This window comes from Triturus cristatus, chromosome 6 (genome assembly GCF_964204655.1).
Source record: "Triturus cristatus chromosome 6, aTriCri1.1, whole genome shotgun sequence".
In the NCBI taxonomy this organism is placed as follows: domain Eukaryota; kingdom Metazoa; phylum Chordata; class Amphibia; order Caudata; family Salamandridae; genus Triturus; species Triturus cristatus.
Genome location: NC_140589.1, coordinates 1,469,000,872 through 1,469,023,551, shown reverse-complemented (window position 1 = coordinate 1,469,023,551; position 22,680 = coordinate 1,469,000,872). Strand labels below are relative to the sequence as shown.

The window sequence follows — 22,680 nt, the reverse complement described above, 5'->3', positions numbered from 1 at the left end:
TGTCAGTAAACATTCGAATCGGTCGAAATCAGGAAGTGTCGCCCGCCATTTTGTCTCTCGCAGTCTGAGGCAATGAAAAACAAAGGGGGAAAACGTGAGAAGGGGTCAGGATGGACAGGTCCTGACCCCCGAGCCTTTGTCAGGGGGTCACTGAAGGACCCCCAAGGGTAAAAAAAAAGTTTTTTGCGAAAAATCGCGGGGTGCGCGCACCGTACGCGCACGGCACGAACAACGCATCGTGGGCGCTTGGTGCTCAAAGCGCACCAAGCGCCCACAGCGCGGGCACGGTGTGCGACGCGCACCGTGCGCGTACGGTACGCGCACGGTGAAAAAACTTTAAAAAAAAAATATATACATAACTTAGCATTTAAAAAACCGTACAAATTCACTGAAAAAACCATAGGTTTCACACACGTTATAGTTAGGAATTAGCATTTAAAAAACCTTGCAAATTCACTTAAAAAACCATAGGTTTCACACATGTTATAGTTAGCTGGACATTTCACTCGTGAAAAACCATTGAAATTCCCCCGTTATAGTTAGTGCAGGCAACTATAACTCACGCGACCGCAATCCTCTGCTGATGACGTCAGATATTACATCACTGATAACATATGTGTCTTTCTGAAAAAAAAATATTTGTAATATATGTATAGCTAAAAATTAATGGAAGAAGACATGGGTAAATAAGTGTCTAAATACAGTGATGTAATATCTGACGTCATCAGCAGAGGATTGCGGTCGCGTGAGTTATAGTTGCCTGCACTAACTATAACGGGGGAATTTCAATGGTTTTTCACGAGTGAAATGTCCAGCTAACTATAACATGTGTGAAACCTATGGTTTTTTAAGTGAATATATATATATGTATATATATCTCCTACTGGCGATAGCCAGTAAGTAGATATAGTTAGGACCAACTTTTCCTATAGGTGAAACGTATTTTGTTCTGCTACTAACTTTGGCGCCGATTGACAAATCGTCCTGGATTTTTCAAAAGTAGTGTCCCAGTTACTATCGCTGCTGTGTGCAACGTTTCGGGGTGATTGGTCAAACAGGGACCAAGAAAAGGGGGATCCCAAAATGCTTCTCCCCATACAATATCTATGGGGATATTGCATTTTTTAACAGAACTACAGCCCGAACCGCTGAACGGAATTACTCCAAATCTGTCAGAAAGGTAGATTTCGGTCCAGAAAGTGATCTTTTTGTAATCTGGCATTTGAACCGTTCAGTAGTTTGGGAGATCCGAGTGAAAAGCAAAGCCCTGATTAGCTGACTACAACTTTAAAGAAAAGCTGCAGCTGCCATTTTGTCGCTTGGCCAGGGGGAGGAAAAAATAAAGACATAACGGGTCAGGGTACAGGTATCCTGACCCCATAGGACACATGAAGGGGTCCCTGAGGGACCCTACATGGGCAAGAAGCTGCCCAAAATCTTTTGGGGGGGGGCACAAATCAAGGCACTGCAGGTACCCGCAGGTCCAAAGCCCATTGGGAAGAAACACAACCTCACCCACTCAAACACCATACCTCCATTGTGCACGGCCAGAGGCCGTACACGGCGTAGATTGTACTAACTTATAGTAATTACATATTGCTTTATGTTTTAAAAAACTGAGAAATGCACTAAAAACGCAAAGGTTACATGGACATTATAGTTAGGTTGACGTTTTACCCACACAAAATAATACAAATTCAGCAGGTATACTTATAATCTTATAACTCAACAACAAGAGAGGGAGGGAAATTTTAGGAGCCACTCTTAATCCCCCTGGGCTAGTATAATTAAACAAAAGAAGAGTGTATCCATCAAAGACTGAGAAGTAACAGAGAAGTGAAGAGGAAGTGAATCACTGTGTTTAAAAAGAACCCTCACTCACCAACCTAGTTGGTGACATGCTTCATCATCGGGTTCCCACCGGAGAGACCGAGTGCCTCTCCGGTGTGCTACGACGCCTGATTTACAGCGGAGCTGGTTTGGGTGAAGACAGTGCAAATTATGAAGGTGCAGGTTTTAAAAAGGTGTCACAATTTTAACCAAAAATAACTTTAATAATGGCAAACTGGACACGGTTAAAAGAGGTGAGGTGGACGTGTGCACTCTGGTGACTATTTGAACCAGCTACATCCTAATCAAAAGTGATAATTGGTCAACATGTTTCTGCTTCTGGAGATAATACGTGAAGCATTCGTCAGGACCTTTTGTGGACTACCACGGCGGTATGCGCTCGCTAAGGCGCACCCTAACCAGTGGTGTCTGGAACAAAAACTAATCTTTCTTGGCGTGGGACTGTTCAACTCTTCCATTATATCGCTTTTATGAAATAGCTTATCTATATCTACCTCATTAAAGACAGCATGGAGAGAGAAAAAGGACCATTTCAATATAGTATTTGAATGATGGATCTGCCCCTTAATTTCCTCCCAGGATTTCCATCTATTACCTAGTAGAAAGTCCTCAATTTTCTCGAAACCATTCTCTTTCCAGAGACTCAGAATATTTTTATCCAGAGAACCCGCAACCCCTATATTGAAATTAACTAAACTCGTTGACTTACTTATACTAAAAATATTATGGTATTTCATAAATTGGGTTTTCTGCTTAAGTAGCCACTGGAGAGACTTATAACGGACCTTCTTTGGGTCTTTCGTAATTCTTATGGGATCGATAATTTTAGATTCTAACAACATTTTCCTCATAAAGAAATTGTCTGCCTCGTGATCGTCTGTAAAAAAAAAACCTAAAACTGTGATGTGCAAAAGTAGCGTGATAATATTCTCTAATATTTTGGAGGGACAACCCTCCTTGTGTGGACGGAAAGTGTAAAGTGCTGAGTGCTAGTCTCGGAGTTTTTTTTGCCCAAAGAAACAAAGAGAACATGGCATCGATTTAAAAAAAAAAATGAAATCTGAATTGCACAAGGGGCTGCACTAAAAAGAAAGTTAAACAGAGGTATAATAGACATCCGAATTAAAGCGACGCGCCCCATTATTGATAATGGCAATTGATTCCAGCGCTCTAATTTTGAACCAACCCTTTTTAACAGAGGAGTATAATTTAACGAATATAAATCTTCCAAATTTTCAGAGATAAAAATTCCCTAGTATCTCTTTGGATCAGAATTATAGATCTGCCTAAATTCTGGAATTAAAGTGTCTACAGTGCAATTGACCAAAATGATTTCCGTTTTTTTGACATTTATCCTATATCCTCCTAATAATTGAAAGTCGGAATTTTTTTTTTAAATTGCTACTTGAGTTGTGGGCTTTGGATTTAAAAAAAGAGCAATATCATCCGCGTATAATTTTATATTTGTCATTCCGACTATAGGTACTGTATCGATCGATATCCCCCTGATAGCAATCGCCAAAGGCTCAATAAATAAAGAAAATAAAATTGGCGATAAAGGGCAACCTTGCCGTGTGCCTCTATTAACTAGACAAGTTCCAACATTTGTGCTATTAATAATAATCTGTGCCCTTGAATTCTCATAAAGTTGTTTCAGGAGGGAGATAAAATTGATCGGGAAATCAAAACTGTGCAAAATCGCAAAAAGACAGTCCCAAGACACCAGGTCAAAGGTCTTTTCGGCGTCTAAAAACTAGATTTGTGCTTTAACATTATTGATCTTAAAATAATCCAATGCCTCCAGTAAAAATGTTGTATTCGTATTGAGGTGCCTTCCTGCTATAAACCCGCATTGATCGGGGTCTATGAGAGACCCTACTATTTTATTCAATCGGTTCGCTAAAAGTTTCGTGAAAATTTTGTAATCTGTATTTAACAGACTAATAGGCCTATAAGAGTTTGTATTCTCCTTGTCCTTTCCCTTTTTTAAAATGCTAACCACTACCGCCGTGTGAAAAGAGTCCGGAGGTTGCCTTCCTTGTAATATATGATTTGCTAAAGTTAAAAACTCATTGCGGAGGGTACCCTCAAATTTTTTACAAAATTCCCCAGGGAACCCATCATCGCCAGTAGCCTTACCACAGGGGAGAGAATGAATAACCTCATCCAATTCAGCTTTTGTAAACTCCTCGAGCAGCATCTTTTTCTCCTCATGATGTAATTTTGGTATTTAGAGCGCCTCTAAAAATTCCCCAATAGATTCTGATTCAACACTTATACTTGTGTTTGTTTGATAGAGGCCCTCATAATGTTTTAAAAACAACTCCCCTATGGATACTGAGTTTTTCACTTTGACTTTAGTGACTGGATCAAAAAGTTGATCTATCCTATTGCGGGTTTGATTTTCGTGCAAAATCGTGCAAAATTGTGCAAAATCATCAATAAAAGTGCAAATAGCATTATCCACAATTCTTATAATTCTTTCCAAGTATAAACAAGGTATCGGGATTTTAAGCCCTATTCCAGTCGTCACTTGTAGGGGAACCACCCGACTTAAATCTGGAGGCACCTTTCCATGTGAGAGAAAGAATTTGATAAATTTAATTAGCAAAAAAAAAACTACTGCTAACCATGAGTTTTTCTCCCCGTGATTGTACTCCTAACTGATCAAATAACTTCTTAACATATGAACTCTCTTTTTTTCCCTCTACAACACCCCCTTCACCAACCCTCCCCCCCACCCCCCTAGAGTGGACGGTAACCCCCCTTGACCCACTTCCGTCCCCCTCTGATCATTTTTCTTCTGTGTGGATGCCATTTATTTTGTGAGTCCTGCGAGAATCTATCTACGAATGGTAACGCACCTCGAAATTGCCTATAAGTTTTCATTGTCTTTACATTTGATATCTACTTGACCAGCTTATTAGGCACGATAAGTGTTCCGTATTATCCAATTCTGGTGATGCTTTATTGAGTGCTTTTTGAGCTTCCTGACCGCTCGCCTGTCTGTTTAGTCACTCTGGCTTTCCCTGCATGTTCAGTTTGATGACTTTTACTATGCCATTGCGGCTATGATTACCGTTGAATCTTTTGGTGCTTCATTTATTTATGTATTTCCTTATTTGCGATCTTACCCTGTTGGATTGATAATGAATAGACCGCCCTTTGAAATCACCCGAGCGGTCTAGTTTTTTTCAGCCACACGCATTACGACATCGACGATGTCAGCGCGTTTACGTAACGTATACGCAAGCGGAACACTTTCTATTTCATCGTCCCGTCCGAGGGGTCCGGCAACATTTGAGTCCTTCGGAGGGATGAAGTAGGTGTCCTGCGGGTTGAAGGCTTTGGCGTAGTAAGTAGAGTGTACAGCACTACCCCTATTACGTTATTGTATCGGAAGTCGGACAATCTCCACTTTCGATAATTTTTCTTACAACTCTCTCACTCTTTCCTTGTTCAGAGTGTGACTACAAGTCTCGCCCCCCTACCAGGACTCATGGTGTGATGGGCAATTGCACCACACGTAAGCGTCAATCTTAACCCAATACTTATTCTTTTCGTTTTCGCACCACTACTAAATCAAGTATGATAAGCCCTACGTTTTTCAACTATTCCTTAAGTCTACTATGTTGCCTCCCTTTTTCAGCACAAAATGTGGCGCTGGATTATGTCGATGGCGCTGTGCTCTGTTATTAGTTTAAGCCATATGTAACAGACCTCCCATCTGATATACCTTGAGCTAGGCTCTTTCGTCTGAACACGAGTGCTCTTACCAAGTTCACTAGTGATACTGCCACTAAAGTTCTCTTATCAACTGAGTATGCCTGCATGGACTGAGAATGTCTAGACATATTCAGTTGTTTTGGTACACTATGCCTGAGAAATGAGTGGAGAGTACTTTATAGATATATCTACTCCCTATATAGGTTGTCCATTTGTCAATATTTATGTTGTGTATCACTGTTCGTTTGTCTTCTCATTGTGTTTTGTTTCAACAGAATTTCAAAACAGCTTTCAGAAATCCTGAAGGCCACATTCAAACCGTAAGTTTTAGCGGTTCCAGACACCACTGGTTAGGGTGCGTCTTAGCGAGCGCATACCGCCGTGGTAGTCCACAAAATGTCCTGACGAATGCTTCACGTATTATCTCCAGAATCAGAAACATGTTGACCAATTATCACTTCTGATTAGGACGTAGCTGGTTCAAATAGTCACCAGAGTACACACGTCCACCCCACCTCTTTTAACCGTGTCCAGTTTGCCATTATTAAAGTTATTTTTGGTTAAAATTGTGACACCTTTTTAAAACCTGCACCTTCACAGTTTGCACTGTCTTCACCCAAACAAGCTCCGCTGTAAATCAGGCGTCGTAGCACACCGGAGAGGCACTCGGTCTCTCCGGTTGGAACTCGATAATGAAGCATGTCACCAACTAGGTTGGTGAGTGAGGGTTCTTTTTAAACACAGTGATTCACTTCCTCTTCACTTCTGTTACTTCTCAGTCTTTGACGGATACACTCTACTTTTGTTTAATTATACTTATAATCTTATCTGAAAAAACTATAACTCGTTCTGTTAAGTAACTTTAGCCTATAGTTTCTTACCATGAGTATAACTAAAGAATAGTGCTTTGCAAAAGTGTTGATGGAGGCCCAAGTTGTTGCCTAACAGATGTCAACTACAGGGACACCTCTAACTAAAGCAGATGAAGATTTAGCTCTAGTGGAATGAGCTCTAATACATTCTGGAGGTTCTTTGTGTGCCATGGCGCAGCAGATCTTAATGCACAGGATGATCCACTGTGGCAAAGTCATTTTGTGAACTGCTTTTCCTTTCATCTTGCCTACCTATCCTAAAAACAACTGATCATACAGCCGGAGATCTCGTGTTCTGTCCACCTAAAACTTAGTAGCCCTTTTGGGGTCCAATCAACAAAGTCTTTCCTACTTTTTAGATGAATGTAGAGGAGGATAGAAAGTCAAAAGGCTGATGGACTTGCCCAAGTGGAAGGGAGTGAACACCTTAAGCAGGAAAGCAGCCCTTGTTCTCAAATCCAACTTATCAGGGTAGAAAGTTGTGATGGGTGGCTTAACACTTTGGGCCTGCTAACTCGTTTAACAGACATTATAGAAATAAGAAAAACTGTCTTAAAAGTATGCAAAATATGTAAAGGGTCAAATGGAGAACACGTGAGATAAGTAAGTACTAAATTAAGATCCCACTGAATCATAGTAAACGGAGTGAGAGGGTAATGGTTTGTAAGTCTCTTAATAAACCTTAACACAATATGATACTTAAATAAAACAAATGCCGAAAGGGCAGACAAATAGCTCTTAACTATTACAACTGCACAGCCTAGCAGCACTAAAGAAAGAGTTAAACATAGGATATTTGAGAAATGGGCCTTGAAAGGTTCACATAATTATCACTACACCAATTAACGAACTTAGACCATCTGCCAGCATAAACTGATTTGGTGGAGTGACTTCTAGCCGATAAAATAACATTCACCGCATCAGGGGGAAGTGAAAAAGAACTCAGTTTGCCCCATTCAATTTCCAGGCATGAAGGTGCAAGCTCTGGAGGTGGGGTGTAGAACCTGCAACTGTGAGAGGATGTCTGCCTTGTGAGGGAGATGGAGCCGAGTACACAAGGAGAGGTGAAGATGGCCTGTGTACAACACCCTGTGCGGCCAATCCGAGGTTATTAATATGAGCTGGGCTCGGTCGAGGCGAATCTTGCTCAGAACCTGAGAAATCAAGGGTATGAGAGGGGTAAACACGTAAAACAGCGGGGGCCTCTAGTCTAATTAAAACGCGTCCTTCAATTCCCCCTGCATCGGATAATGGAGGATGCAGAATGACTGACAATGTGTGTTCTCTTGAGTGGCAAAAAGGTCCCTCTGAACCCCCCCCTCCCCAAACTGGAAAATGTGAAGAACCACTTCTAGATTTAGAACTCTAGTGAAGTGATACTATGATACAAATCTTATGATCCTGAGTCCAGGACCAGAGTCGCAGAGCTTCTCTGCAAAGAGGATACAACCCTACTCCCCTGCTCCTCCTTGTTTATGTACCACACTGCAGTAGTATTGCCTTTTAAGATCTGCACTGACGGACTGCAAATGGAAGGGAGAAAGGCCTTGAGAGCTAGATGTATCGCCCTCATTCCCAACAAATTGGTCTCCAAAGAAACAATTGTGTCATATCAAAGTACTTTGATCTCTAGATTACCAGATGAGCTCCCCACTCTGGAGTGGAGGAATCCATTATAACTGTGGCCACTTGAGGAGAAGGGTGAAATGGCTTTCCTTGAGACAGATTGCTGGACACAGCCAACCATTAAAGATCCGCTGCAGTGTATCTGGAGATCTTGACCAACTCCTTGAGATCTCCATTGTGCATAGCCACTGCCTGCGGAGGTACCACTGGAGGGCCCTCATGTGCCAGCATGTATGGTGACCAACAGAATTAAGGAGGCTATCAGACCTAGCATGCGCAAGATCTTCAAGACTGTAACCATAGATCCATTCTGGAACACTGGAATCATAGCCTGAATGTCCAGAATCCTCTGAGGAGGGTAGGCTTGATTCTACGTAGTGTCCAGTACTGCCCCTATAAACAGGGTGTGCTGTGAGAGCTCTAGGTGGTATTTTGACTTTTTGATGGAAAAGACTAAGTTGAACAACACCGGAGTTGTCAACTGCAAATGATGCAATACCAACTCTGGAGACGTGGCTTTTGTTAGACTTGGCATCTTTTGGCATGTTTCCCCAGAGTTTTTGCTTTCTGACCTCCCGGTTTTGACATAGTGTGTCTGCGCACTTTTCTCACTGCTGATCAGTGGTAAAGTGCAAGTGCTCCTGTGGTAAATTGTGTTATGGATTGGTGTTTCCATGACTGGATATTTGATTTACTTGTTAGTCCCTAGTAAAGTGCACTGAGTGTGCCAGGGCCTGTGAATCAAATGCTACTAGTGGCTCTGCAGCACTGATTGTGCAACTCACATGAGTAGCCCTGAAAAGGTCACTCAGACCCGCCATTGCGGAGTCTGTGCGCAGTTTTTAAACTGCCATGTCGACTTGGCCAGTGCACCCACTTGCCAGTCCCTCACCTTCCCTTTTCTTACATGTCAGCCACCCCTAAGGTAGGCCCAAGGTACCCCTGTGGGGCGGGTGCAGTGTATGTGAAAGGTAGGACATGCCCTGGTGTGTGTGACATGTCCTGATAGCAAATTACAGCCAATTTCGTTTTTCGCCATTGCAAGGTTACCTGTTCCCCATAGGACAGAATGGGGAGTTTGTTTATAACATCTTATAAACATATCTGGCCCGGGGAATTACGTAGGAAAATTAAGTTTAGTATGCCTGAACTCAGAATCTAAAGATGCATCTTTTCGTGAAGGTGATTTTTACATTCTGTGTTTGAAAATACCTCGTTTAGAAAGTAGGTATTTTCTTGCTCAGTCATCCCGTGTGCCTCTGCTGGAATATGGATTGCCTGTCTGGGTCTTGGATGACAGAAGGCTGGGGAGCAGGAGTGGCTCCAGATAGTCTAGCTGGGTCAGGAAAGGGCTGAATAGGCCTGGGCTGCAATTGGGGAAGAGGGAGGAGATTTCCTCGCACCTCAAAGGGCCTGGTCTGCCTCTGACAATGCCGTCTCCACCTCCTGCCAGGAAGTCACACCAGAGAAGGCAATAGTGGATCTGGTTGGGCACAGACACTCTCTGCCTAAGAGATGAAAGGATTTTGGGATATAAATATTGGGGCCCAGACCCCTGGACTTTAGAACTCTTTTGGACCAAGAAGACTGCCAAGAAGAGCCGGAGAAGCTGTGAGGACGAACTACCACTTTGCTGTGTGCTTTGCTGTGTTGGCCTGCAGTGGCTGCTTCTGTCTCGTGCAGTTAGAAGACTGGACTGAACTTTCTGAAATCTACTTTGTGAGTTTCTCCAAGGGCTTTAGGTAGAGCTTGCCCCCTGTTCAAGAAGTCTCAGGAACAGCAAAGACGTCAAGCTCTTCTGCCCTCAGCACTGGGGACTGTGTGTTTTGTGCTGCAACAGAAGAAAAGCAACCCAACGGCGTCTACGGCGCCGCTGCCTACTCCGTGTCCTGAAGGCACCTCAGAGGGCACCGCCACAATGCCGCACCGCGACCTTGGTCTCACAGACGACACCTGCGGACGCCGCCATGGTGCCGCTGCTCTCACACCAACCTGTAGGCACCGCACCGCCTCGCTTCACGACGCCTTGGTATCCCCGATGCCGCCGCTCCACGCCGAAATCTACACCGTTGCTTGCACCGTGGTTTGAGTGCACCGCTCGTAAAGTTACACGACGCACCGCCCCCTCATCCCACACCTCAGCCTTGGCCTACCAACGCCATCGACTCCAGTTCGTCAGCCGACTACAGCGCTTCAGCAACGATGACGCTGCTGCTTGTACCGTGACCTGCCAGCACCGCGCCGAGCACCGCAGTCACTTCGCACCGCGACCCTGGTCTCACCGACAATGCCATCTGACGCCACCAACGAGCCGCTGCTTGCACCACGACCTGAGGGGACCGCACGCTGCACCGCTGCACTTCACACCACAGCACCCGACGCCTGCCGACGCCAGCGCTCCTGACTTCAACAGAGAGGAAATCGATCTGCCATGCGTGCGACTTCGAGGGCCCCGACGACTCCTGCACTGACCTCCGGAACCAAAGCCTGTGGACGCCGTGCTTTCGGAAGCTATACGAGAGGTCGCCGATGCCCTGCATCTCTAAAAAGAACTATTTGGGGGTCTTCCCGATGCCATAGCTGGCCCGCGATGCCGCGGTCAGCCAGAACTGTTTGGATTTGTTTGCTCACAACGCCGTGATAGCCCCGGACGGAGCCAGGGCCGGACTGGCCACAGCGGGCACGGGGCAATCCCCCGGTGCGCCGCACGGGTGGGGGCCGGTTTTGGGCCCCTGGGGGTCGTTTTTGTTACAGGGCCGTTTTTGCAGCTGCCATGTAACAAAATCGGCCGAAAACCGGCCCTGGCAAAGAGATCGGCCGCACCCCCCAAACCCCGGGGGGGGGGGGGGGCGGCCAAGCACTTTGTCAGGGCCGGTTTTGATTCCCAGTCCGGCCCTGTACGGCACCACTAGTTGAAAGAACTCTCCGTGCTCGAGCCAACACTTCTTCTACATCCCCACTAGGGTGCACCTTGACTCTGTCTTCTGGATTTCCCTTTTGTATGGGGAGTGGTGTTGCAGAACATATTCAGTCGCATATATCCTCACTTGCAGGCCTCAGCATTATTTGGAAAATCATTTTATGTTGCAGCTGGAGAGCAAAACCGCCAAGAGGTGTAAATGGGGTGTAATTCAAGAAAGTCACATACATTCAATTTGGAATCTCTTTATATTTCAAAGAATAACTCACATCAGGCAAAACAAATTAATTAACTCCACCACTTGTCTTTTCAGCCCTGTCGGCCCAAACTCGATTTTCTTTTTAGCAATTTACAATCAAACATTACCAATTTAGTGTCGCTTTACGTTAATTTAGCAGGGCATATATCATGCATCAGAGGTTTCTAGGTCAATATGAAATATATATGTGTGTGCTATGTTTTAGATGCTGGTGGAGCAACTATATTCTTCACTTCTACATCCGCAGTACTCTGTGTGGGCCCGTGGGTACCCCAGGTTATGACAGTTACAGGAATGATGGAACAAGAATGCCTATCATTTTAAACAGAGAACATGTCAGGGCCTTTACCTCAAGTTTCAGTCACTGCAATGGCCAAAAATACCATATGTTCAGATAAAGTGAAAATAAGATAAACCTAGCAAACACTGTTTTTTAACCTATTTTTATTAATTAAATTATCGCGTCACAGGTCAGAAGTATGTGATGGAACTGCAAGTCTGCCGACAGCAACAGTTCAATTAAAATAAATGAGTTAAGCATTTATTATATAGAGGTATTTCACAGTTTTTGGGAGAAGCAGGCCTTTTGAGAAGCTCATGAGTGACCTAGGTCCCTAACATCATATTTACACACTAAAGAAAGTGTGAGAGAAAATTACATCTTTGTACCAATTGGTGAGTTGATGTATTCTAGAGTTGTGTTTTGTGTTAATGTTTTGATGTATTTACTGGTTTGTTGTGTTTTATATTTATTGTGTTGCTCCATTGCTTTGCTGCTTCATTGTGTTGTGATGTTGTGCTACATTGCAGTTATTTTGTTGTGTTATCATTATATTGTCTTATGTTGTAGCTGTGTCATAGGTGCAGGTTGTCTGCTTAAAGATGGACAAATATTTATGGCCCATCTTACCACTGCCACAAATTTGCTTGGAAACGATATTTGTTAAATGCGTGGAAAAGGCGCTTTCTTACTTACCACGAAGAACATGTGATAACACCACAAAAGTGTTTTAACTGGTCCCCAGTATTTCTATCGATGTCAACAGCCATGAAGCTCTAAATAGAAAAAAAGACTGCTTAAGATGGTTGCAACTTAGTGCAGCCAAAAGGTTTATAGTGCAACTGGAACATTAAGGTGGATGTTCAGTATGAAGGTAAACCTGAACCCAATCATTTTTGGCACTGTCAGCTTGCTGAGTCAGGGACCTTCCAACTAAAGCAAAGCTGACTTGCAAATCAAGTTCAAGTGAGGTACTATTATAGTAAATCTGTGCTGTGCCACTTTAAAGAGGAAAGTTCTAGTAAAAATAAAATGGAAGGGGCAAATGCAGTTACAATATTGGTATTTTAAGCAATTGAAAATCAGTTTTGCGAAGATGACTTGCTCTTCTCTGAAAATGAAAATACCACAAACACTTCGAGAACTGAAATGAAAAGGGCACATTGTGGCTAAGGTACAAAGGTGATGCTTAGCAAGAAGCAGACAGGTACACAAACATGTACATGATTTTCTGCCCTTAAAGAGAAAGGGGCTTCTGCTTATTAGTAAGGGAATGGCACTCCAGCAGTTGCATTCCCTCAAGTGGGAGGAACTAATCTACTTGAGAAGAAAATGCCTACTGCTGATGATTTGAGCGTCAAATTTGTATTGAAAATTAATTGACAGAGCTATTTGCGTGAGAAGAAATTCTTATTTATGGTAACTTTGGCATATTGTAAATAGCATATAAATCTGAAGCGTTATATTAGTGATTTATTTGATTTAATGTGTTTGATTTGAGTTGGGCTTCCAATTTTCTGTAATTCCCTAACTTAAAGTTGCAATCACTTATTCTTGTGAAAATACGAATTTCCAGAAGGGAGAGAGGTGTGTTAAAGAATGTGCAGATGGAAACTATATAGAAACATTTTGGTAGAAATCACGTCTCGTACATATGGAGAATGGCTGACAGCTATTACTAAACAATATTTTAAATAATCTCTCTTAAATGTAGTTCTTCCATTATTAAGCATACACTCAATAGAGGACAGGGCAGGACTGGCCGTAGCGGGCACCGGGCAATCCCCCGGTGCGCCGCACGTGTGGGGGCCGGTTTTGGGCCCCTGGGGGCCGATTTTGCAAGTATGCGGCCCTGGCAAAGAGCTCGGCGGCACCCTCATCATTTAGAAGCTCTGCAAAGTGTCCCTTAACATACCCAGAGAGTTTTGGGAAGCCATCAGGGCGTGTATATATAGACCCAACAAGCATGTTGAGTTAGTGGACTTCAATGCCATGCTGCCTGAGAAAACTTTCTTCGCCGACTGCTCCAATTTCTTTTAGATTCCATATCCACTGGGGGTGAAAGAAAAGAACAAGGAGCTCGTTTTGAAGAACAGGAAGCTTGTACCATCAAACACTTAGGTGAAGGGTGAGAGGACAAAAAGAGTGGATCTCCTGGAGCTAGCTTATATCTTCTAGCAATTGGTCTAGAGTCTGCAGATGATGACATAGGCTTCTGCGAAATCGTTAAAATTGGTTCGGTTAACACCTCACTGAAATACAACAAAGGCTTCGATGTAGAAGAAGTAGAATGAAGCACCTCTGTAAGAAAATTCGATTCAAGCTCTGTAGATGGAAGAGGCAGTTCTAACATGTCATCAGCCTTAGTAATGACTGAATGGTAAGATGTAACCTTCGTGCTGTTTGCGGCTTTGTAACCGCATCGTACGAAGAACCGGGGCCGCATTGCTGGAAGCGGCCTACCAGCCACGGTGACGCAGCGGTCTCAATTTATGCAGGGGCCCGGCGGGAGCACACACGAATCGCCGTATCCACATAGGCCTGGCGGCCAGCACAGACGCTCAGGTGCCCCAGAACGATACGGCGCTAATTCGGCCTCCACCACCCTGCCTTCTCGGGGGAGCCACAGACGATGCGACCACAGGCAGAGAGTCCCTGACTGCTGAGGGATGAGGTGAGTGGCATAGCGCTGGCTGGCAAGACTGTAGTACCGGGACTGAAGAGAGCTGGGGGCCCACAAATATGATATAAGCCTGCATAAACACGCCCTGAATTATACCAATGCCTAACAGAGTACCAAGGGCTCCCTCAGTTTCCGCATTGTATGCTGTATAACCAAACTGCTTCCTGACGCTGGAGTTGATGGACCCGCAGCGGCCTACGCACATGCTGGAAGTCTAGGCCTCAGTGCAGGGGCCTGGGAAGAAGTGAAGACAGATAGATGCGGCGGCGCCGCTTGGGGCACTTGAGAGTGCTTGGAGTGGGGGTGATCACCTGGGCAAGATAATCCTCTGCAAATTCAGGGAGAGAGATCCGAAGTGGGAGCCCGGTGGGCGTGGGGGCATGACGGTGGGGGGCGATGCGAGGGCCCGTCTGACATGGTCTCTAACACATCCATCGTCACCGAACCCAGGAGCAGCGGCGAAGCGGAGTGACACGTTGCACGGAGGAGAGACCCACACCCTGGGAGGTATCGATTTCAGAGGACACTTAATGTCCAGAGACGGGTGTGAGCGGCGCCGCCCCCAAACTCGCCCGGTAACGGGCCCACTCTGTCGAGATACACACAGAGGAGTCCTGGCCAGTGTCGGCTGCGGCGGCTGGTGACCTGCCCACTCCCCATCATACTGAGTGCCCGGGAAAACCGACAGGCCGCGTGTATCTGGTAGGCACACGGCAGGCGGCGGCGATTACCGTCCAGTGGTTGGATACAGGCACATAGGGATCTTGGAGGCCAGCCATAGATGGGGGCAGAGGGCCTCGCACGACTCCGCAGCTCAAGCTGGACAAATATGCGTATTCCAAGGACCCTTCAGCATTGCCTGAACGACGGGCCCCAGCGGAGGCGGCCCCACGCTTGAAGACATAATGTCTGCCCTCACTAATGTGCAAACCACAGTGGGATCGACAGAAAATGGCCACCAGAGTCACCGAGGTGGAGAAGGTGGCGACCGCCCTTGCGACAGACACAGGCGACTTACAACGGAAGGTCCGTCAGTTAGAAGCCGACAACAAGATCATGGCGGCCAAACTGGACGATCAGGAAGGGCGCTCTAGACGCAACAATGTTAGAATTACGGGAGTCCCGGAGAGCGAAGGAAGCAAAGCCATGGATCTCTAAGTCGAAGACCTTATCAAAACTCGGCTCCAGCCCAGGGGGCTCTCCACCTTCTTTTCAGTGGAAAGGGCGCATCGAGTTCCGGGATGTAAGCCTAAACCGGGGGCACCCCCAAGAGCTATCCTGGCCCGTATTTTTAATTTTCAAGATCGGGACGTCATACTACAGACGTAGACGCTGCGAATCCAGACCTCAGTGATCTCATTTTTCCCTATTACACTGCGGCAGTCATAAAGCAAAGAAGAAACTTCATGGAGGTCAAAAAAGAACTAAGTAGCAGAGAGTTACCGTACTCCATGCTGTTCCCTGCTAGGCTGAGAGTGGTGGCGGATGGGAAAACGTGGTTTTTCGAAACACCGGAGGAGGCACGGGACTGGCTAGAGAGCTGGCGACGAAAAGGAGGACCCCGACGGAAAGGAAGACACCCGCAACGACTCCATGAGGGGAACGAAGCGGGGGATTGCACTATCGAGAACAACAAGGAGGACTCTCTGCATCATAGGCTGGGCAGCGATGTCCCCTGTCCTTAAACTGTTGAGTAATATCCCGTCGCATGGACAGGCCCGTAATTAGTAACGAGCACAAAACGAAAAACAAACAAAAAAAGAAAAGAAATAAGAGAGAGGAAGTGACTGTGGAGATTGACCAGCGTTGACGAGATCCGCACGACACAACCAGAATGTGAATGGCACATCACATTGGAACTTTAGCGATGTACCTGCATGTTAAGACTGAAAACCTGATTATCGTCTTTGAGCAAGGGGACGCCGAGGCGCTTCTCGGACTTCCTCCCCCCGCACGCAAGTTCTGTTTAATGGAATTAAAGCACTCTGCGTTGTTGGGGAGGCGGGTAGTTAGGAATCTGTCTAGCAGGGGAGCGGGGAGGAGAGGGGGTTTGTTCTTTTTTCACCAAGGGGATTTTGTTTCATGTTCTTAATTGTTTACTTTGCATTATACATACGAGCATATGCACATCTAGTGGAATCAGTCATACAAAAGTCACTACACACGCCAGATGTAGCGCTGTCAAGGACCCGCCTCCATGTCTTCGTCCTCACACCCATAAGGTTATGACAGACACGACCCTTAGCTCAGAGGTGAATAATACGCATACACTAGGGTCGCCATTAACAGTAGTCTCCTGGAACGTAAACGGCATTGGTAATAAGATAAAGAGAGGCCTGGTGTTGCAGTTTCTCAAAAGGCATGTCCCATCAGTCACCCTGATACAAGAAACGCACTTGGTTGGTACGGCAGTCAAGGCATTGGACAGATGGGGCTTTAAAATGGTGACCCACTCTGAATTCACATCGGGTTCCAGGGGAGTTGGGATCCTACTCCGTAAGAGCTGCCCTCTGATCTTGACCGCAACCTGGACTGATGATCAGGGACGATTTGCAGCGGCCTCCTTTCAGTGGGAAGGGCGGGTTTTTAACTTTGTCTCGGTGTACATTCCTCCAGCATTACACACAATAGCGTTCAAGGCCCTAGGTAAGTTCCTGCTAGACCTGCCCCCCGGGGAGATCATAATAGGAGGCGATTTTAACACCATAATGAATGCCGCGCGAGATAGATGTCCCCCTAGGAGTCAGGGAACGGGTTCATCGCCACTACAAGATTTCACTGACGCACTTGGCCTGGTGGATGTCTGGCGCGTGCGCCACCCTTTAGAGCACCAATATACACACCACTCGGGCGCGCATAATAGTCTTTCCCGAATAGATTATTTTCTCACCGCCCAAACAGGGTTAGACAATATACAAGAGGTCAAACATCTCCCGAGAGGCATCTCTGATCATTCACCCTTACTATTAACATACTCCTCACGTCTCATGGGTCGGAGACGTATTTTCCCCATCTACCCAGGATACCTCAAAGTTCCACACATTAGGAAAACCATGCACAAGACCACGAAGCACTATTTTCAGGACAACATGCATACAGTTGAGTCTCCAATTATCCTCTGGAAGGCTTATAAGGCAGTCATACGTGGACAGGCCATCTCAACGATCACTGCACATAAACAAGCGCTAGCGCAACAAGTATTGGAATTGGAACGTGCGGTAGACCGCGCGGAGGGCGATCATGCAACAGATCCCAGTGGCACCAACACCCATACCCTACACTTAGCTCGGCAGGCGTACAGGGACCATGTATGGGAGGTGGCCAAAACACGGATCACGAAAACACGACATACGATATACGAAGTGGGGGACAAGGCTGGCAAGTTACTGGCATGGCTTGACAAAAAGGAGAGGGCGAGTCGTTGGGTGGCACACCTTCGGTTATCTACCGGAGAGACGATAGCAGACCCGAATGATATCGCAATGGCATTTGCGCATCATTTCGAAACAGTATACACTCCTCTGGCAACGGCGACAGTCGAGGAAAATTTAGAATTCTTACAAGACATACAGCTCCCACGATTAACCTCACAAGACGCACAACTACTAGAAGTGGACCTTACCATTGAGGAAATCGCCGCGGCCATTAGGGGCCTCCAGCCCGGGAAGGCGCTGGGACCCAATAGGATCCCAGTGGAATGGTACAAAAGAGAGACGGACACACTGGTACCACACTTATTACGAAAGCACCAGGCCAGTTTGGGGGAAGGGATGCTCCCGTGAGACCAGAGGGTGGCTACATTTATAGCGATACTCAAACCCGGTAAACCCCCTCAGGAGTGTTCCTCCTACCGGCCGATCTCGCTCCTCAATTCGGAAGCGAAAATACTAGCAAAGGCGCTGGCGACCAGACTGCAACCCCAGTTAACGTCGCTCATACATCCGGACCAGTCCGGATTCATGCCGGGCAGAAACACAGCGATGAACCTCAGACGCCTACACGGTATACTAGCTAGTGCACCTAGTATACAAGAAGAGGCGGTCATCCTCTCACTAGATGCCAGTATGGCCTTTGATCGGGTAAAGTGGCCATTCCTTTTTGCGGTACTGCAGCGCTTTGGGTTTGGACCCAAAATCTGTGCATGGATAAAGCTACTGTATTCACAGCCACTGGCGCAGGTAGCGGTCAATGGGCGACTGTCGGAAGACTTTCCGTTGGGGCGAGGGACCAGACAGGGCTGCCCCCTCTCCCCATTGCTGTTTGCTTAAGTGTTGGAACCGCTCGCGGCATGGATTCGGAAAGACCCGGTGGTAAAAGGATTGAAATGGACAGAGGACTGGGAGGTCCGTATCTCCCTCTACGCAGATGATATTTTATTATATTTGACACACCCAGAGCGCTCCCTCAATTGCCTGTTAGACATTTGCGCCTCATATGGCAGAGTCTCTGGTTACTCCATTAACTGGAACAAATCTGTGCTATATATACTCAACGGCCCTCCCCCACGCCTGCCCAGAGGGGCTGAGATACAGATAGCAACTGACGGATTCAGGTACCTTGGCATCCACATCATGCCAAACCACGCGCACTTCACAGAGCGTAACTTGCTTCCGCCGCTGAAGAGACAAAAGAGTGATGTTAGGAGCTGGCACTCCCTCCCGCTGACAATGTTGGGGAGGGCTGCGTTGTTTAAAATGATGGCCCTCCCCCGGTTTCTTTACGCAATACAAAATACACCGATATCCATACCCGACTCATATTTCAAAGCCATTGCGGCGGTGGTGGGTCACCTACTATGGGAGGGGAAGCCTCATCGTATAGCGTTGCGTAAACTAATGCGGAGCTGGTACGACGGTGGCATTGCGCTGCCAAACATCAATCTATATTATTGTGCCTCCCAACTTATAGGGATCAATCAATGGCTGCATGCCCCCCAGGACGAACCGGCTTTGCGTATGGATAGACACATGATGGGTACGGACGGAATAATGGACGCCCTGTATGATAAATCCAAGATAAACAAATTGATCGGCCCTATGGCCCACACGGTGCAGGTTTGGTATAGGGCGCAGCGTGCACTTGGATGGGAGGGGGTGATAACTCAACATACACCATTGTGGGACTCTCCCCGGTTTGGTAAGCTGCGCAAGAGCAAAGGTTTTAAACAGTGGGACCTGATAGGCATTTCCAGGGTGGGCGACATTTGGAAAAAGGGGGAGGTGGTCCCTTTTACGCAACTCCAATCGACGTATCAAATGGCAGGGACAGAGCAATACAGATACATGCAAAAAAAACATGCCCTTACGAGGGCCATACCTCCGGGAAGCGATCTACCAGAGTCCTCACCTCTGGAGGACCATTTGCTAACTGATTCTCTAACCAAAAAAGCTATCTCTGTTGAATAAGCTGCACATGTTTAATAAAAAGAATTTATATTAAAAAAAAAAGCGATCTTATTAACATATTGGTAACTGGTTAATAACCAGAAAGACTCCACACAAACCCTTAGGGAGAGATGGCAGGCGGAGATAGGTGAGATGGGCGAGCAAGATTGGCAGGAGCCGCTTGCGTCCCCACGAGAGGTTGCGACCCCCTCCAGACTGAAGCTTGTGCAGCTAAAAATACTGCACAGAACATACTTCACAAGATCGACACTTCACAAAATAGGGAAGGCAGACACGCCACTTTGCCTTAGGGGTTGTGGGTCTATAGGTACATTCCACAACACCATCTGGGACTGTCCCAGCATTCAACAATATTGGAGGGCGGTGTTGGCCACGGTGACCCAGGTCTGCGGGGTTGATGTCCGCCCTGAGCCACGGAGATGTTTACTTAATGTGTGGGAGCCAACGGATCTCGGTCACGCAGTGCAGGAATGGGTGACACTGACCATCGCATTAGCCAAGCGAAACATCGCACAACACTGGGGAGCACCGACGGTCCCCACCCATCAGCAATGGTGCCGAGACCTTGATAGCGCCATGGTGGCGGAAAAGGCAGTTTTTATTAATAGGGGATGGCCCCGAAAATGAACACGTATATGGGGAAACTGGAACACCTTTCGAGGAAACATATGTGCCCCACCACCCGAGGACTCAGAACCGGACTTGAGCGACTAAAGTTTACGATGTGATACTCATTGGGGGTCCCTTTTGGGGGGAAGGTTACGTTGTGCGAATTGTATTATAAGATATCTGATCTGAACATATTTCAATTTAAACCCTGGAATGTACATGGATAGCGCAAGAAATGTGATGTTAACCAATGACTGTATCAATCATGATGATGTATTGTTCGATTTTTTGTCCTAATTAATGATAATAAATAAAAACAAATAAAAAAAAAAAAACAGATGTAACCTTTGTTGGAGGAATGTCTTTTGGAGACAATAACTCCCATCCCGTGGAAGTGTCAATCACTTGCCTCTGCTAAACCCTCAGGGTCCAGAGACACAATTTCTCCCATCTTCCAGTTCAGGACCTCTTTCACCATAAAAGTACTGCTCCTTCTCAAGACGCCTCTGAGCCACCCTTCGAGATCTATGCCTCGACTTCAATAACGGTGTTGGTGATGCCAGTACCAGTGTCGGCGATGTCAGTAACAGTGCTGTGACTTTGGCACCTGTGTTGGAGAGGCCATCGGAACTGAAGTCGAGTAATGTGATGCCGGAGAAGACACGGCTGGCGCCGAAGAGGCCTCAACCGGGACCGGTGACACCTGCAGAACTTCAACTGGAGAAGTAATCGTCTTCCTCGGTGCTGGAGTTGGCCATGAAAGCTGGGCCATTGGAATAAAAGGCATGAATGCTCTTGCTTACAATGCACTGGAAATCCTCCAAATAAATATGATAGCAGACCCATGGGGCCCACAGGTGCACCAGATGGAGTAATCACCCGTCTGAAAATTTGGAACACAGCATTAAAAAAATTTGAAGGGTCAGCCCCTGGAACAGGGAAATCTGGATACTCCTGATCCTGCTGAGTAGATGGATGAAAAGGAAGTAGAGGAACTGGATTTGCCACTGGCACCAGATCAGGATGTCCAGGCGAAGTCGGTGGCGGCTTTGGACTCAAAAGCGATGCAGGAAAGGTGACTGGAGATGGGGCCGAAGTAACCTAACCTCGATCTTCATGCAACGTTGGGCATAGGGATATTGAATTTGGAGACTAGCCTCTTGAAGAACAACGTCGGGAACCATGATGCCATTTCTTCTTATGCTTCCTTTTCGCTGACTACGAAGAATGGGGAGACAGTGACTCTGAATGAGGATGGGACTTTCGACGCCCTCTCTTCTCCTGTCTTGCCTTTGCCATGAAGAGTTTTGCCTCCCTCTCCTTCAGTGCTTTAGGGTTCATCTTCTGGCATGATGAACAAGTGTCGACGTAGTGGTCTGAACTCAAACACCAAAGACAATCATCATGAAGGTCAGTGATAGACACCTGACCCTCACACACTCTGCAAGGCCTGAACCCAGATTTCCTAGGTGAACATTTTTTCCCTGCAACAACGCTGCAATCCCGAGACAAAAAAACATTGAAAGAGTCCTATCAGAAAACTATAATGTGTTGATGGTGAGGATAAATAGAACTGATGTCAGCATGCCAACATGGGCTTCTTATGGGTCCAGGGACGTCACACAGTGCTGATTGTGGAGCCACGGGCATAGTGACACCCTTGTCAAGGTGGGAGTGGTGTCAAGAAACGTTTCTGTGAAATGCTGGTGCATTGGGATATTCAAAAGGTGATAAGTCCGCAGGTAGATGTATCGATCAGAAAGCACTGCATTAATGGAGCTCATGAAATGCAGCCATTTCCAAGCCCCCAGTGCTTAATTTGAGCAGGGGCTTTTTGGTGCTCAGCACCGGCACCTAATTCTCAGCACCGGTGCTTATAGCACCAATTAAGGACCCACTCATTTGGAAGGCAGGCGATTTTCCCCATTTTCACAGGTTTTTGAGCCACGCCAAACTCGAACCTGGTTCCCCAGCTCCGAAATCAGCAGCTCTAGCCATTAGGCCAAGTCCTCTCCAGAGTTATAAGTGCCGGGGCTCTAGTCAGGAGGCAGTTTGCACCAGCACATTTCTCCTGTTAGCGCTGCCTCCTGAGGATAGCCCGGCACTTTTATTTTACAAATTAACCACTGCAAGCCCCTTAGAAAGGAGGCTATCTCAGTGCTGAGCTCCAGTTCCACATTTAAAAAAGCATAACAGCCGGGACACGCAGGTGTCTGTCAATGAAGCGCTTCAATTTTTTTACACATTTCCATCACAACGATGTTCAGAATGTGTTGTTCTAATGACCAGAGGCTTCTGATCCGCAGTTCCTCCAGATGAGCAGTCCACCCTATGGTGCAAGCAGGCTTACATGATTACTTTAGCCACTTGTGAGGAAATTTGGTATGTTATAAAATGTGATTATATGATCTCACAACCCTGTCTTAGGAACAGGCTTGAATGTCAAATC

General features: G+C 46.3%; 1 protein-coding gene across 5 annotated transcripts in view; it reads right to left on the bottom strand.

The window, feature by feature from the left end:
• WDPCP (WD repeat containing planar cell polarity effector) overlaps positions 1–22,680 on the bottom strand; it is a 2,309,940-nt gene that overhangs the window by 1,106,150 nt on the left and 1,181,110 nt on the right. The window lies entirely within an intron of this gene.